This window comes from Onychomys torridus, chromosome 6 (genome assembly GCF_903995425.1).
Source record: "Onychomys torridus chromosome 6, mOncTor1.1, whole genome shotgun sequence".
NCBI classification, from domain to species: domain Eukaryota; kingdom Metazoa; phylum Chordata; class Mammalia; order Rodentia; family Cricetidae; genus Onychomys; species Onychomys torridus.
In genome coordinates, this window is record NC_050448.1 from 58,042,817 (window position 1) to 58,052,111 (window position 9,295).

Genomic DNA, 9,295 nt, shown 5'->3' on the forward strand with positions numbered 1-9,295 from the left:
AATATAAAAGAGAAAACTGCAACAGAAGACAATGAGTGCAATGGGCCTAGCGGCCTCTGTTAGGTTCTATTCATAAATTGTAAAGAAAAGCAAGAGTTGCAGCAAGAGCTGATGAGTAGCCCGCCTTCCTGAAACGACGTCAATAATAGTTGATAATTCGAAATCACTTCCACATGTTTTCCTGACACTGGAGATTGTCCTTAAACTGTTAAAATATCATTATTTTTGAAGTTTGCTTTCAAGCAAGAGGTGCGTTTTCTTATTTCCATACTAATTACAAGAATTATCTTTAGTGTTGTACATTAAGAACTTCAAGATTCACTATTAAATTATTTTTGTGACTGTATGTTTGTGACAAACTAGGGCCTGGAAAGGGAAATCAAATTACCAAAAGTAATAGAGCAAAAAAGGAAGTCAGAGTTTCAGTTCAGTTTTAATTCTGTTTGCAATATCAAGACACTGGTTCCAGGGACTACAGGTGTTGCTCAGTGCTGGTCTTTGTGATTCAATGAATGAGGTCCTGTGTTTAATCCCCAGCATCTCCTCAAAATCTGTTTGTTTCCAGTGGCATATGGATGAAGCAAGGAAAACAGCTCAGTGTCTAGACATAAACAAGTTTGAACTGATCAGAAAATTGAAGCCAAGAAGGCTATTACCTACCTCAAGCTTCAGGTTGATCTTAAACAGTAGCTACTATGTCAGCATTTTTTTTTTTTTTCTGAAATGTTTTGTGTTCAAAACAGGAATGATAATGAAATGATATAAATTATATTTTCTTTTATATTGATAGGGTGCTGTGGATATCGCTCTGTGTAAATAAAGTTCTGATTGGCCAGTGGCCAGGCAGGAAGTATAGGCAGGACAAGAGAGAAGAGAATTCTGGGAAGTAGAAGGTTGGGGAGAGACAGCGCCTACCGCCACCATGAAAAGCAACATGTAAAGACACTGGTAAGCCACAAGCCATGTGGCAAAGTATAGACTAACAGAAATTGGTTAATTTAAGATAGAAAAGGTAGATAACAAGCAGCCTGCCACGACCATACAGTTTGTAAGCAATATAAGTTTCTGTGTGCTTTCTTGGTTGGGTCTGAGAGACTGTGGGACTGGCAGGAAAGAGAGATTTGTCCTGACTGGGCCAGGCAGGAAAACTCTAACTACAATTGGGATTGCACATAACCTACTACTCTTTAAAGATTATACAGTACTTTCAATTTATTATATCTTCAACCATTTTATGAGATCAATAATCATCCTGTGGTGGTTTCTAGAGGAAGGTCAGAAGATATCATGCAATTTCTAAAGTCACTTCACTAATAAATTGTTTAGAGCAAGATGTACCTACACTATGTCTGACTCTTGAAAACTGGGACCTTAATTTTTTTTTCATATTTGACATCATCACATAATACCCAGAAGAGTAATCACATTCAATGTAAACCCCAGAGTAACTATGATGCTGTACAAACAAGACGAAGGAGGTTTAAATGAAAGAGACCTACTTTTTAATATGTGTAGTGTACTTTGACTGACTACATTATGGCTACTACTTAGAAACATCACATGGCCCACCTTACCATCTACCAACCTGTGTCCATGGTCCACCCACAGGAAGGAGCAATCTATAGTTGATTCTGTATGAACCTGAAATAATTTTCTGGACTGTATGATTTTTGTTAGAGTTCTCAGTGCAATAGCATGTTCATGATACAGTGCAGTAACTAGATAACTTAGACTTATGACATAAATCCTGAGTAAAAGTAATAAAAGAAATATCCCCCTCTATGTAAATGCCATGGTATTTTTCTTTCCATTTGATCTTTTTGTCTTCCTTCTTTTATTCTACTCTTATACATAAGATGCCAGAAGACTTGGCACAAACCCTCACATCCAGGCTGGACAAGGCAATCCAGGAGGAGGAAAAGAGTCACAAAAGCAGGCAAAAGAGTCAGAGACACCCCAACTCCCATTGTTAGGAGTTCCACAAAAACCTCAGGCTAAACAACCACAGCATGTATGAAGAGGACCTAGCACAGACCCATGCAGGTTCTGTGAATGATTGCAGCTCCAGTCTCTGTAAACACTTCTTAGTTTATTCTATTGGCCATAATATTACTATTTTTACAATGAACCTTAGAAACAAATAAATATATTGGATATTCAGTTTGTGAAGACTACTCATTGCAATATAAATTATATCAAAAGTATATGTTTTCATTTATCATGGTCTGTTATTCCTTGTTCTCCCTTTCTGTTCTTGATCCAGCTGGGATCTCCTGCTCCCCTAAGCTTTCTTTCCCTCAAACCTTGCCCTTCATTACTCCCACTGTTGTCCAGGTTGTTCATGTAGATCTCATACATTTATCTGTCATTTGGTGATCCCTGTGTCTTTCCTAGGGTCCCATTTTCTAGGTAGCTTCCCTGAAGTTGTGTAGCAGTCTAGTCATCTTTGTTTTACATCTAGTATCTCACTATGAGTGAGTACATACCATGTTTGTCCTTCTGAGTCTGGGTTACCTCACTCAGGATGATTTTTTTCTAGATCCACCCATTTGCCTGCAAACCTCATGATGTCATTGTTGTTCTCTGCTGAGTAGTACTCCATTGTGTATATGTACCATATTTTCTTTATCCATTCTTCAGTTGAAGGGCATCTAGGTTGTTTCCAGGTTCTGGCTATTACAAACAATGCTGATCTGCACATAGCTGAGCAAATGCCCTTGTGGTATGATAGAGCATTCCTTGGGTATATGCCCAAGAGTGCTACAGCTGGGTGTTGGGGGAGATGGATTCCAAATTTTCTAAAGAAGCACCATATTGATTTCCAAAGTGGCTGTACAAGCTTGCATTCCCACCAGCAGTGGAGGAAAGTTCCCCTTGCTCCACATCCTCTCCAGCATAAGCTCTCTTCTGTGTTTTTGATCTTAGCCATTGACCACATAAGAACAGGAATAGGCAGAGTGCTGGAAAGGTCCCCTGAAATCCATAGTGATACATCCTCTGTAGACTACTGGCAATGGTCGAGAGAAAGCCTGGTCTGACCTAGTCTGGTGATCAGATGGCCAAACACCCTAATAGTTGTACTGGAACTCTAATCCAATAACTGATGGAAGTGGATGTAGAGATCCTCAGACAGGCCCCAGGTGGAGCTCCAGGTATGCAATAGTTGAGAAAGAGAAGGGAATGTAAGAGTGTGAATTGTTGAGACCAAGATTGGAAAAAGCACAGGGACAAATAGCCAAATGAATGGAAGCACATGAATTATGAACCAAAGGCTGTGGAGCCCCCAGCCGGATCAGGCCCTCTGGATAAGTGAGACAATTGAATAGCTTGAACTGTATGGGAGGAACCCAGGCAGTGGGACCTGGACCTGTCCTTAGTGCATGAGCTGGCTGTTTGGAACCTTGGGCTTACACAGGGAATCTTTGCTCAGCCTGGAAGGAGGGGACTGGACCTGCCTATACTGAATCCACCAGGTTAAAATGAATCCCCAGGGGAGTCTCGGCCCTGGAGGAGATGGAAATGGAGGGGAGGGACTGGGGGGAAGGTGGTGGCGGGGGCAGGAGGAGGGAGGACAGAGGAACCCATGGCTGATATGTAAAATTATAATACAAATATAATAATAATAATAATAATAATAATAATAATAATAATAATAAAGTGCAAAAAAAGTATATGTTTAACCAAAACCCTTTATATCTATATGCCTCCCCTGCCTGGATGGACTGTGTCCCCTCAAGCCATGAGCCAAAATAAGCCCCCCCCCTCAGTTTACTACCTGCTAGGTACTTTGGTCAGTACAACAAAAACGTAACTAATTCAGTCAAGAAAAATTGGGCAAAAGAAAATATTCTGACAAAATGTAGTACTTCAGCATTTTCTAAAATTCCATATTAACCCTTAGTATGCTTACTGTGGGGAAAATAAGAAAATGCTACCTGTACTTTCTTTCTAAGATTTATATGATACCAAAACCAATTTTATGTCATAGAGAAACTTGTCACTATTTAGTATGTTTATGCTTCTCAAAACTACCTATATTAAAATTCTTGTTAATTAAAATGAGAAAGTCTTAGGAGAAAGAGAATCTGAATGACAATTAGGTCATGAGGGAGGACACTAACAAATTGGGCAGTACCCTAATGAAAGAATCCCAGGCAGCTCACCTGCTTCCTTCGTCCATGGCATTACGAAACAAGAATACTGCGACACTAACAGGAAGCATTTTTACATTGTTTCTTCTAATAGTTTCATATTGGACTTCAAACTCCAGAAATGTTAAGAAGAAATATTTGTTTAAATCACTCAGTCTGTGTCATTTTTGTTGTTGTTGTTGTTACAGCAGCCTGGGCAATCTAAGACTCAAGTATTTGAAAACATTTGACCAAGAAACAGCTTTTTAGATAGATAGACAGATGATAGATAGGTATATATATATATATATATATATATATATATATATATATATATATATATATATAGAGAGAGAGAGAGAGAGAGAGAGAGAGAGAGAGAGAGAGATAGACAGATGATGATAGATAACTCCATATATCCAGGATTTCATGAAAAAAATGATTAATGTCATTCAGAAAATATCTCTCTAGAAAAAAGCCAACCTGTAAGAACAAGGTGCTAGCAGAATAAATAAAGGGGTGTAAACAATACTCATGCATCCATGGGTTCTGTGGAGCTGGGATATGGAGTCTAAGCATCTTACAACTAACACAGTGTGAGGAAAAAGACTAAGTTAAATAGAGGCCACAAAAGGCGATAGAAACTATTGAATTCTATAGGTATTCTGAACAAATAGTGAGGGCTATCTAGTAAGAACTAAATTGTATCTATTCCACAAGAAAATATAAAACAAGACACTCTTGCTAAATGACCTTTAAGTTCTGATGGAGAAGTGCCCAACTGTAGATAAGAAAGTGCTTCAAGGGCTGAATGCAGCTCAGTGATAAGAGTATTTAGCAGGGGTTCATAAGGCAATTGGTTCCGTTCCCATCACACACACACACACACACACACACACACACACACACACACACACACACATGCCTTCAGGCTACATAAGAAGATTCTTGAGAACATAAATGATAAACTGAATAAATAATCAATATGAAAGGAATAACCAAGGGAAGCTTCATTCAGGTGGTGAATCTTCTACCTTAAAATATTACTTTAAATAAGATCAGAGGAGATTCCTTAATTTAACTTTGTTTTGTTTCATTTTTGGTGCTAGAAATTAAACCTAGGGTCTTGAACAGACAAGGCAACACTGTAATAATGAGCTACATCCCTAGCCTGAGAAGGGCATTCTTAAAAGGAGAGACAATGAGGATTAGGCCCAAATAATGGAGGGAGCAATTTACACAATAATTTTAAAAGACCTGCCTTAAAAACAAATACTATTGACTGCACAAGGAACACAAAGAAATGCCATAATCACCTGTTAAGGCTGAAATGAGTCAAACACAATACTGTCTACTTGGTTGAGTACCTGCTCTCTAATGGAGTGCAACTAGATATTATAGTATACTATATAACTGTAATAACCACAAAAAGTGTTCACAGCTTCTCAAGCCCAGGGAAGGAGTTCTTAATCAGCTTCAGGAGGAGAGAAAGCCTTGTTATGCTTATATTGTTTCTTCAGTGTCAGTGGTCAGAATGACCCAAAAGGAAAATGATAAATTCCAATCGTTGCAAAAGCAAATGTGGAGACAGGTGTAGAGTATGTAATACATTGATATTTGTCTAAAGAGTTTTATTTTGCGAGAACATAAATAGTTAGTGATATAAGAAAAGGACAGTGAAGCTACAACATGATACCTCAAAAATATCTAAACAAGACCTGAGCAATGACAGCACATGCTAGAGTGGAAAGGGGAGAGCTCATGCAGCCTTGCACCAAGAGAGAGAGAGAGAGAGAGAGAGAGAGAGAGAGAGAGAGAGAGAGAGAGAGAGAGAGAGACCATCATTAATTTTAGGAGTGAAGGAGTATGGCAGAGGTTACAGAGAGGAAACGAAGGGAGGAGATGATACAATTATGTTTTAATTTTTAAAATGAAAATTATATTGGTAGAGACCATCTTTAATAGTGTCATTCAAGCTGGTCCTTATTTTAAAGACTGGGATATACTAAAGAAGGGTCTTCAGAAGACACAGTTAGATTTGTTTCATTGGCCAACCTACAATAACAGCCATCTGAGAATGTAGGTTGGTAGAGGAGGAAAAGCTTAGAACAGGAAGAACATCGATGGAGCTGAAATCTTCTTCACAGAACAACATATATTTGAGCATAGGCAGAGTGCTGGGAAAGCAGAAGGCCAAGAAAAAAGCAGAGACCCTAGTGAATCAGAATCTCTAGGGATGGTGTGAAGGAAGTGTTTACAGCAAGGAAGTGTTTATGGTAAGGTGAGGAAGAAGTGGTTGGGCAAGGAGATGAGAACCAAGCCAAACTCAGAGGGATAACAAAGTGGCTGGCATGTGCATGTGTTTTGTTTTGCTTGGTTTCATTGGCACAGAAGGGAGTGTAAACTGTGGTCAGGCAATTAAAGGAACAGCTCTCTTAATAGTCAGAACCCCACTGCCATGTGTTTTGGTTACATTCTCACAGCACAGCTACAAAAGCAGGGGGTCAGCTACATCATTTCCAAACTGTGAAGAAAGGCTAGTAGCATAGCATTAAGGTCCCAAGGAACACAATATTTGCCCAGCAATCTTATTGTTTTCTCTTTGTTTTTCATGGTTATTTTATATAGTCTACAGTTTTCCCAAACTCCCACACCTCCCTCTTTTTAATCAAAACAGGTTATAAAATAGGAGGCATGAGATTGTAAATCTTCTGATGTACACTGAATAAATTTATTTGTCATATGAACTGCACTTGTTTGCTACCATCCAATAAAATCTCTTTGGTTTCTTCCCTTGTACTTCAAATATCATCGTGTCTCAGGCACTAAGAAACATTATCTCTTTCCCTGAATGATCTTCATACCCACTCTTTCTAATGACATTATCATTTGTACATTATCATTTAAAATAGAAATCCTGTTCTGCCTTTCCTGATCTTCACTTGTTAACTTATCTGTCTACATTTTTTGGATAGAAGATGATCAGGTGTCCTACAATTCGGACTGCTCTATCCAGCACCTCGGGGGCTCACACATCCTTTCTTTTACTTCTCTTATTTCTCAATACTGTAAATTATTGTTCTTTACACTAAAAATATTCTTCATTTCCAACTACTCTGTCTTCTTTGGCTGTTGTTTGTTTGTTTTTCATCTCACTGATTGCTGTTTTCAGCTCTTAAGAGCTTTGGGTCCTATCTGTTCCTGAACCTTTAGCTCAGCTCACTGTACAGACACTTCTCTTCATCCATTTTGGTCACTTCAGTTGCCATACAGATGTAGATGTCTTAGTTCAGGTTCTATAGCAGAATCCCATAGAGTAGACAGCTTAAACAATTTCTTTTTTACAGTTCCAAAGCTGTGAAGTCCCAGGTCAGAGTTGCAGCTGATGTAATGTCTGACAGAGGCCTTCTTCCTGGTTTGCAAATGACTATCTTTTCACTGTCTGCTCAAAGGTCTGAAAGAACATCAGCTGGCTTTTCTGAGTACAGGTGTACCACAGGGGCTTTACCACCATGACCTAGCCACCTTCCAAATGCCCACTTTCTGATATCATCACATGGGGTGGGGAAGAATTCCAAAATCAGAAATCGAGGTGGGGGTGGGGAACGTGACCTTTCCCACAGTTACCTCTGAGTGCACAAACATCCCTGCTGTCTCTCACTTTTCTTCAGAAGGACACAAGTTCTTGAATTCAAATGTCTATTACAGTCTAGAATTCTCTTATAGTTCCAGACTGGTATAATAAGTGCGTTCTTGCTATCTTTACTTGTAAATACATCAAGGATTCTAAGTGATGAATAGCATGCTTCAGGCATCTTTCCAAATTCTTCATACTCCACATTTTATTATTTCAGTTTTTAAAAAAAGCACCATTACCAGTTGCATTTCCCAGAGCCTCATGTGCCACTTGCAACTTCACAGGTTATGCTTTGGTTCACTGGCTTCACTCTCTTCCAACAAGCTAAACGTATCCTCCCCTACAGCCCTTGAAATCATGAATTATATGGACAACATACTTTGTCAGTTCTATGACAGCAAAAATGCTATCCTGGAATTTTACCTGGAATATTTTCTCTGAGATGCAGGCTTCCTTGTCCACATGAATATTGCATGGTATTTCTCATTTCAGTATCGTGTGCCTTCATAATCCTTTCATGGTCAGCAGCTCCTCTCTTGTTTATTCTTTTACTTTTTTGTCTCTGTTAATGTAAGGTTCCTGGAAGATAATTTGTCCTACTCATCAAAATACTTTCCGTGCTTGTGAAATTTAAAAAAGAAAGAAAGAAAAGAAAGAAAAAAAAGTGAGTATTTCTCTTCTTTACTGGCTTAAAGAAGGCTGGGCAGTTGGGCCAGGGAAGAATAATCAAAACAGCAAAAAAGAACAATGTGTAGTGTTAATAGATAGGGAGTATACCACCGAAATATATTCTGCAAAGAATTCATTTACTAGGGTGACATTTTTCAATGCACAGATTCCTTTTTGCAATTAGTAAAAAATAAATTTGATTTTTAATTTCATTTTTCCCACCCATGGGGATAATCCAAAGAGTCAATAAAAGGGTACCTTTTTATACTCAGTTCACTTTATAAAATTGAGGGTTTATAGTTTTTTTTTTTTTTAACTAGCAGTAAATTAGTAGTCTAATTACTATTAATTTAAAGAGGAACAGAATGGATAAAAAGCCTTTTGACTTTGAGGCTCTATGTCTGATTCAGCTCCCTCTGCTAGTACTGTTTTCTCCCTTTCCACATGACTAACTGGCATTTACAGGGCAAATAATACCAACTACCAAGGGGCTGGAATATTTTTTATAGGAAATTAGTTTCCTATTGTTGCTGTAACAAAAATCCTACAGTCTGAGTCATTAAAACAGTTATGACATGAGATTAAAGACAATGGGAACTTGAGGCTGGACTCCTCTGAGATCTCCCCTAGTTTTCAGAGATTCCCTCTCTATGTTCCTTTCCCAACTCCTTGCTTTATTACAGCCTGGGAACCCACAGACCACTCTGGGTAGGGAAGCAGGGATGCTAACTACAGATCTTCACTTGCCCCTTCATTATTCAAAATTCAATCTCCATAGTCTCATCCTAAATTCTGCAGCAGACTACCCACTGGAGCCTCCCTTCACCCTTCCTGATCTAGAGTGAACTACAGAGATCTT